This window comes from Oncorhynchus keta, chromosome 9 (genome assembly GCF_023373465.1).
Source record: "Oncorhynchus keta strain PuntledgeMale-10-30-2019 chromosome 9, Oket_V2, whole genome shotgun sequence".
In the NCBI taxonomy this organism is placed as follows: Eukaryota; Metazoa; Chordata; class Actinopteri; order Salmoniformes; family Salmonidae; genus Oncorhynchus; species Oncorhynchus keta.
The window spans coordinates 6,027,688-6,036,617 of record NC_068429.1 but is presented as its reverse complement, the minus strand read 5'-3'; the positions used below and the strand labels follow the sequence as shown (position 1 = coordinate 6,036,617).

Sequence of the window (8,930 nt, the reverse complement as noted above, 5' to 3'; positions counted from 1 at the left end):
CACACAGCTGTTTCTCTGAATCTCCCCCCCTCTCGCTCTCTCTCTCTCCCTCTCCCTCCCTCCCTCCCTCCCTCGCTCTCTCCTCTCTCTCTCTCTCTCTCTCCCTCCCTCCCTCCCTCGCTCTCTCTCTCTCTCCTCTCCCTCCCTCCCTCCCTCCCTCCCTCCCTCCCTCCCTCCCTCCCTCCCTCCCTCCCTCCCTCGCTCTCTCTCTCTCCTCTCCTCTCTCTCCCTCTCCTCTCCCTCCCTCCCTCTCTCTCCCTCCCTCCCTCCCTCCCTCCCTCCCTCCCTCCCTCCCTTGCTCTATCTCGTTCTCTCTCCCTCTCCCTCCCTCCCTCCCTCGCTCTCTCTCGCTCTCTCCCTCTCTCTCCCTCCCTCCCTCGCTCTCTCTCGCTCTCTCTCCCTCTCCCTCCCTCTCTCGCTCTCTCTCTCTCCTACTCTCTCTCTCTCTCGCTCTCTCCCTCTCGCTCTCTCTCTCCCTCCTCTCTCTCGCTCTCTCTCTCTCTCTCTCTCTCTCCTATTCTCTCTCTCTCTGTCTCTGTCTCTCACTCTCTGTCTCTCACTCGCTCTCTCTCTCTCCTACTCTCTCTCTCTCTCGCTCTCTCCCTCTCTCTCTCTCTCTCTCTTTCACTCTCTCTCCCTCTCTCTCTCGCTCGCTCTACGTCTCTCTCTCCTACTCTCTCTCTCTCTTTCATTCTAGCCTTCAGTCGAACTATGAGATTACCTCATGCTACATTTTCCTCTGATACACTTTGTGGTTCCTCCATTTTCCCTCTCCCTCTTCCGTCTCTCAAATAAATAAGAGATCTGACTGGCTGACCGACCATGAAAATAACACACTGACTGACTGACCAGGGTTCCTGGAGAAAATACCATTTACACAGACACAAACCTAACACAAAATACCACTCAAAATAATTTGTTAAAGAGACAATAAACAAGTCCATGCTGAATGAATGAATGAATGAATGAATGAATGAATGAATGAATATATCAACAGAAATGTGATTAGGATGGATGTTCCTTATAATGGGCTTCTGAGTGGAGCAGCGGTCTAAGACACTACATCTCAGTGCAAGTGACATCACTGCAGTACCCGGTTCGAATCCAGGCTGTATCACATCCGGCTGTGATTGGCTGTCCCATAAGAGTGGTGCATAATTGTCCCAGCGTCGGCCCGGGTTTTCCCCGTGTAGGGCCTCATTGTAAATAAGACTTTGTTATTAACTGACTTGCCTCGTTAAATATATATAGATAGCAGCACTTCTAGGACCGTGACAAGAGCGGAGAGAGATAAAATGTTAAGGACAGGTGGGTTCCTAAAAGATCATTTCTGTTTGTGAAAAACTGTGTCTGTATAGGAGAGTGATTAGTGACGTGTCAACGTTTCCCTGGAAACACAAAGACGCGCCTGAGAAGCAGCAGAAGGATAAATGATCGTGTTCCTAGTCTTCATCCCGGCCAGGGGCGTTGGACCCTCACAGCAGGGCCCATAAGATTTACACTACAGAACTCTCTATTGCTTCCAGCCTTTCTTTATGTGTGTGTGTGTGTGTGTGTGTGTGTGTGTGTGTCACTACGTTCCTCTCTGTGCAGCATCAAAGAGACAGCAGGCACCCGAGACATTCAATCATGTCTTCCTCCTCCTCTTCCTCTTCCTCGCCTCTCCTCCCTCTTTCCCCTGGGTTGTGGCCAAGTATCGGCCTGCTCCTCCAATTCACCCTGAAAATACAACTGAACCATTCTCCTCTGTTCTCCTCCACTACTCTCTATACCTCCACTGACAGGCTCATTCTCCTCCACTACTCTCTATACCTCCACTGACAGGCCCATTCTCCTCCACTACTCTCTATACCTCCACTGACAGGCCCATTCTCCTCCACTACTCTCTATACCTCCACTGACAGGCCCATTCTCCTCCACTACTCTCTATACCTCCACTGACAGGCCCATTCTCCTCCACTACTCTCTATACCTCCACTGACAGGCCCATTCTCCACCACTACTCTCTATACCTCCACTGACAGGCCCATCCTCCTCCACTACTCTCTATACCTCCACTGACAGGCTCATTCTCCTCCACTACTCTCTATACCTCCACTGACAGGCCCATTCTCCTCCACTACTCTCTATACCTCCACTGACAGGCCCATCCTCCTCCACTACTCTCTATACCTCCACTGACAGGCCCATTCTCCTCTGTTCTCCTCCACTACTCTCTATACCTCCACTGACAGACCCATTCTCCTCTGTTCTCCTCCACTTCTCTCTATACCTCCACTGACAGGCCCATTCTCCTCCACTACTCTCTATACCTCCACTGACAGGCCCATCCTCCTCCACTACTCTCTATACCTCCACTGACAGGCCCATTCTCCTCCACTACTCTCTATACCTCCACTGACAGGCCCATTCTCCTCCACTACTCTCTATACCTCCACTGACAGGCCCATTCTCCTCCACTACTCTCTATACCTCCACTGACAGGCCCATCCTCCACCACTACTCTCTATACCTCCACTGACAGGCCCATTCTCCTCTGTTCTCCTCCACTGACAGGCCCATTCTCCTCCACTACTCTCTATACCTCCACTGACAGGCCCATTCTCCTCCACTACTCTCTATACCTCCACTGACAGGCTCATTCTCCTCTGTTCTCCTCCACTACTCTCTATACCTCCACTGACAGACTCATTCTCCTCTGTTCTCCTCCACTACTCTCTATACCTCCACTGACAGGCCCATTCTCCACCACTACTCTCTATACCTCTACTGACAGGCCCATTCTCCTCTGTTCTCCTCCACTACTCTCTATACCTCCACTGACAGGCCCATCCTCCACCACTACTCTCTATACCTCCACTGACAGGCTCATTCTCCTCCACTACTCTCTATACCTCCACTGACAGGCCCATTCTCCTCCACTACTCTCTATACCTCTACCAGGCCCATTCTCCTCCACTACTCTCTATACCTCCACTGACAGGCCCATTCTCCTCCACTACTCTCTATACCTCCACTGACAGGCCCATTCTCCTCCACTACTCTCTATACCTCCACTGACAGGCCCATTCTCCTCCACTACTCTCTATACCTCCACTGACAGGCCCATTCTCCTCCACTACTCTCTATACCTCCACTGACAGGCCCATCCTCCACCACTACTCTCTATACCTCCACTGACAGGCCCATCCTCCTCCACTACTCTCTATACCTCCACTGACAGGCCCATCCTCCACCACTACTCTCTATACCTCCACTGACAGGCCCATTCTCCTCCACTACTCTCTATACCTCCACTGACAGGCCCATTCTCCTCCACTACTCTCTATACCTCCACTGACAGGCCCATCCTCCACCACTACTCTCTATACCTCCACTGACAGGCCCATCCTCCACCACTACTCTCTATACCTCCACTGACAGGCTCATTCTCCTCTGTTATCCTCCACTACTCTCTATACCTCCACTGACAGGCTCATTCTCCTCTGTTCTCCTCCACTACTCTCTATACCTCCACTGACAGGCTCATTCTCCTCCACTACTCTCTATACCTCCACTGACAGGCTCATTCTCCTCTGTTCTCCTCCACTACTCTCTATACCTCCACTGACAGGCCCATTCTCCTCCACTACTCTCTATACCTCCACTGACAGGCCCATCCTCCACCACTACTCTCTATACCTCCACTGACAGGCCCATTCTCCTCTGTTCTCCTCCACTACTCTCTATACCTCCACTGACAGGCCCATTCTCCTCCACTACTCTCTATACCTCCACTGACAGGCCCATTCTCCTCCACTACTCTCTATACCTCTACTGACAGGCCCATTCTCCTCCACTACTCTTTATACCTCCACTGACAGGCTCATTCTCCTCCACTACTCTCTATACCTCCACTGACAGACTCATTCTCCTCCACTACTCTCTATACCTCCACTGACAGTCTCATTCTCCTCCACTACTCTCTATACCTCTACTGACAGGCCCATTCTCCTCCACTACTCTCTATACCTCCACTGACAGGCCCATCCTCCTCCACTACTCTCTATACCTCCACTGACAGGCCCATCCTCCTCCACTACTCTCTATACCTCCACTGACAGGCCCATTCTCCTCCACTACTCTCTATACCTCCACTGACAGGCCCATTCTCCTCCACTACTCTCTATACCTCCACTGACAGGCCCATTCTCCTCCACTACTCTCTATACCTCCACTGACAGGCCCATTCTCCTCCACTACTCTCTATACCTCCACTGACAGGCCCATTCTCCTCCCTACTCTCTATACCTCCACTGACAGGCCCATTCTCCTCCACTACTCTCTATACCTCTACTGACAGGCCCATTCTCCTCCACTACTCTCTATACCTCCACTGACAGGCTCATTCTCCTCCACTACTCTCTATACCTCTACTGACAGGCCCATTCTCCTCCACTACTCTCTATACCTCCACTGACAGGCCCATTCTCCTCCACTACTCTCTATACCTCCACTGACAGGCCCATTCTCCTCCACTACTCTCTATACCTCTACTGACAGGCCCATTCTCCTCCACTACTCTCTATACCTCCACTGACAGGCTCATTCTCCTCTGTTCTCCTCCACTACTCTCTATACCTCCACTGACAGGCCCATTCTCCTCCACTACTCTCTATACCTCCACTGACAGGCCCATTCTCCTCTGTTCTCCTCCACTACTCTCTATACCTCCACTGACAGGCTCATTCTCCTCTGTTCTCCTCCACTACTCTCTATACCTCCACTGACAGGCCCATTCTCCTCTGTTCTCCTCCACTACTCTCTATACCTCTACTGACAGGCCCATTCTCCTCCACTACTCTCTATACCTCCACTGACAGGCCCATTCTCCTCTGTTCTCCTCCACTACTCTCTATACCTCCACTGACAGGCCCATTCTCCTCCACTACTCTCTATACCTCCACTGACAGGCCCATTCTCCTCCACTACTCTCTATACCTCTACTGACAGGCCCATTCTCCTCCACTACTCTCTATACCTCCACTGACAGGCTCATTCTCCTCCACTACTCTCTATACCTCCACTGACAGACTCATTCTCCTCCACTACTCTCTATACCTCCACTGACAGTCTCATTCTCCTCCACTACTCTCTATACCTCTACTGACAGGCCCATTCTCCTCCACTACTCTCTATACCTCCACTGACAGGCCCATCCTCCTCCACTACTCTCTATACCTCCACTGACAGGCCCATCCTCCTCCACTACTCTCTATACCTCCACTGACAGGCCCATTCTCCTCCACTACTCTCTATACCTCCACTGACAGGCCCATTCTCCTCCACTACTCTCTATACCTCCACTGACAGGCCCATTCTCCTCCACTACTCTCTATACCTCCACTGACAGGCCCATTCTCCTCCACTACTCTCTATACCTCCACTGACAGGCCCATTCTCCTCCACTACTCTCTATACCTCCACTGACAGGCCCATTCTCCTCCACTACTCTCTATACCTCTACTGACAGGCCCATTCTCCTCCACTACTCTCTATACCTCCACTGACAGGCTCATTCTCCTCCACTACTCTCTATACCTCTACTGACAGGCCCATTCTCCTCCACTACTCTCTATACCTCCACTGACAGGCCCATTCTCCTCCACTACTCTCTATACCTCCACTGACAGGCCCATTCTCCTCCACTACTCTCTATACCTCTACTGACAGGCCCATTCTCCTCCACTACTCTCTATACCTCTACTGACAGGCTCATTCTCCTCTGTTCTCCTCCACTACTCTCTATACCCTCCACTGACAGGCTCATTCTCCTCCTCTACTCTCTATACCTCCACTGACAGGCCCATTCTCCTCTGTTCTCCTCCACTACTCTCTATACCTCCACTGACAGGCTCATTCTCCTCTGTTCTCCTCCACTACTCTCTATACCTCCACTGACAGGCCCATTCTCCTCTGTTCTCCTCCACTACTCTCTATACCTCTACTGACAGGCCCATTCTCCTCCACTACTCTCTATACCTCCACTGACAGGCCCATTCTCCTCTGTTCTCCTCCACTACTCTCTATACCTCCACTGACAGGCCCATTCTCCTCCACTACTCTCTATACCTCCACTGACAGGCCCATCCTCCACCACTACTCTCTATACCTCCACTGACAGGCCCATTCTCCTCCACTACTCCACTACTCTCTATACCTCTACTGACAGGCCCATTCTCCTCCACTACTCTCTATACCTCCACTGACAGGCCCATTCTCCTCCACTACTCTCTATACCTCTACTGACAGGCTCATTCTCCTCTGTTCTCCTCCACTACTCTCTATACCCTCCACTGACAGGCTCATTCTCCTCCACTACTCTCTATACCTCCACTGACAGGCCCATTCTCCTCTGTTCTCCTCCACTGACAGGCCCATTCTCCTCTGTTCTCCTCCACTACTCTCTATACCTCCACTGACAGGCCCATTCTCCTCTGTTCTCCTCCACTGACAGGCCCATTCTCCTCTGTTCTCCTCCACTACTCTCTATACCTCCACTGACAGGCCCATTCTCCTCTGTTCTCCTCCACTGACAGGCCCATTCTCCTCTGTTCTCCTCCACTGACAGGCCCATTCTCCTCTGTTCTCCTCCACTGACAGGCCCATTCTCCTCTGTTCTCCTCCACTGATAGGCCCATTCTCCTCTGTTCTCCTCCACTGACAGGCCCATTCTCCTCTGTTCTCCTCCACTACTCTCTATACCTCCACTGACAGGCCCATTCTCCTCTGTTCTCCTCCACTGACAGGCCCATTCTCCTCTGTTCTCCTCCACTACTCTCTATACCTCCACTGACAGGCCCATTCTCCTCTGTTCTCCTCCACTACTCTCTATACCTCCACTGACAGGCCCATTCTCCTCCACTACTCTCTATACCTCCACTGACAGGCTCATTCTCCTCTGTTCTCCTCCACTGACAGGCCCATTCTCCTCTGTTCTCCTCCACTACTCTCTATACCTCCACTGACAGGCCCATTCTCCTCTGTTCTCCTCCACTGACAGGCCCATTCTCCTCTGTTCTCCTCCACTACTCTCTATACCTCCACTGACAGGCCCATTCTCCTCTGTTCTCCTCCACTGACAGGCCCATTCTCCTCTGTTCTCCTCCACTACTCTCTATACCTCCACTGACAGGCCCATTCTCCTCTGTTCTCCTCCACTGACAGGCCCATTCTCCTCTGTTCTCCTCCACTACTCTCTATACCTCCACTGACAGGCCCATTCTCCTCTGTTCTCCTCCACTACTCTCTATACCTCCACTGACAGGCCCATTCTCCTCTGTTCTCCTCCACTACTCTCTATACCTCTACAGTCTTTCGACTTGAAAAACAAACAATATTCTCATTTGCCTTGTTGTCGTCGTCGTCGTCGTCGTCCACATGTGTATTACATGGTTGTTATGGTTAGGTCTCGGAGACCAGCTGGACTAGCAAAACCATTCAGTTTAGTGCATGTCTGGGAAGCAGGGGACCAGGGTATATGCACACACAGTGTCAGGCTCATTGTCTGGATAATGTCATATGCTAACAGCGTTAGGGAAACCACAAGAGCACAGTAAAAAATAACGACAGCCAACTATCCCAGAGAACACATAAACCCTCAACGTACAGGGACTTTATCAACAAACACAAACTAACAATTTTGTCTTCATAATTAAAGTTTAAAAAAAATATTTTAAAAAACATGGATATTGTATAACTGTATTACCTAAAATATATATATTTATATTTTTTAAAACACACACTAAAGATATCGCTCAATGAATCCCATTGAGAGAAAGGATATTTGAGTATTTCCTGTGGTGAGGCATTGAATAACATCTTAAAAAGAATATTCATCATTCCTTGATCATTTTATCTTTATTTAACTAACTGTTCCTAGACCGCTAAGAACAAATTGTTATTTTCAATAACAGCCTAGGAACAGTGAGTTAACTGGTCTAGGAACAGTGGGTTAACTGGTCTAGGACCAGTGGGTTAACTGGTCTAGGAACAGTGGGTTAACTGGTCTAGGAACAGTGGGTTAACTGGTCTAGGAACAGTGAGTTAACTGGTCTAGGAACAGTGGGGTTAACTGGTCTAGGAACAGTGGGTTAACTGGTCTAGGAACAGTGGGGTTAACTGGTCTAGGAACAGTGGGTTAACTGGTCTAGGAACAGTGGGTTAACTGGTCTAGGAACAGTGGGTTAACTGGTCTAGGAACAGTGGGTTAACTGGTCTAGGAACAGTGGGTTAACTGGTCTAGGAACAGTGGGGTTAACTGGTCTAGGAACAGTGGGTTAACTGGTCTAGGAACAGTGGGTTAACTGGTCTAGGAACAGTGGGTTAACTGGTCTAGGAACAGTGGGTTAACTGGTCTAGGAACAGTGGGTTAACTGGTCTAGGAACAGTGAGTTAACTGCCTTGTTCAGGGGCAGAACAACAGCTCGGGGATTTGATTGCAACCTTCTGGTTACTAGTCCAACGCTCTAACCACTAGGCTACCCTGCCGCCTCTACACTCTAACCACTAGGCTACCCTGACGCCTCTACACTCTAACCACTAGGCTACCCTGCCGCCTCTACACTCTAACCACTAGGCTACCCGCCACCTCTACACTCTAACCACTAGGCTACCCTGCCGCCTCTACACTCTAACCACTAGGCTACCCTGCCGCCTCTAAACTCTAACCACTAGGCTACCCTGCCGCCTCTACACTCTAACCACTAGGCTACCCTGCCGCCCCTCTACACTCTAACCACTAGGCTACCCTGCCGCCCCTCTACACTCTAACCACTAGGCTACCCTACCTCCTCTACACTCTAACCACTAGGCTACCCTGCCGCCCCTCCAGGGCTGGAGGAGAGATGTAGTAATACCAACACAGGGCTGCAGGGGGCAGGAGAGCTAAC

General features: G+C 50.7%; 1 protein-coding gene and 2 long non-coding RNA genes across 16 annotated transcripts in view; all 3 read right to left on the bottom strand.

Annotated features, from left to right (window-relative positions):
• Window positions 1-8,930, bottom strand: part of LOC118379415 (transcription factor 4-like) — a 439,744-nt gene that overhangs the window by 177,718 nt on the left and 253,096 nt on the right. The window lies entirely within an intron of this gene.
• On the bottom strand, window positions 3,175-4,269 carry LOC127931673 (uncharacterized). The gene is made up of 3 exons (XR_008142294.1): window positions 4,052-4,269; window positions 3,512-3,601; window positions 3,175-3,291 (listed from the first exon to the last, which is right to left on the bottom strand). It is a non-coding gene; the product is annotated as an uncharacterized LOC127931673 (long non-coding RNA).
• On the bottom strand, window positions 4,297-7,487 carry LOC127931666 (uncharacterized). Of its 2 annotated transcripts, none has more exons than XR_008142263.1 (3): window positions 7,245-7,487; window positions 6,200-6,566; window positions 4,297-5,060 (listed from the first exon to the last, which is right to left on the bottom strand). It is a non-coding gene; the product is annotated as an uncharacterized LOC127931666 (long non-coding RNA). The 2 variants fall into 2 exon arrangements; XR_008142262.1 differs by lacking the exon at window positions 7,245-7,487 and adding an exon at window positions 6,827-6,898.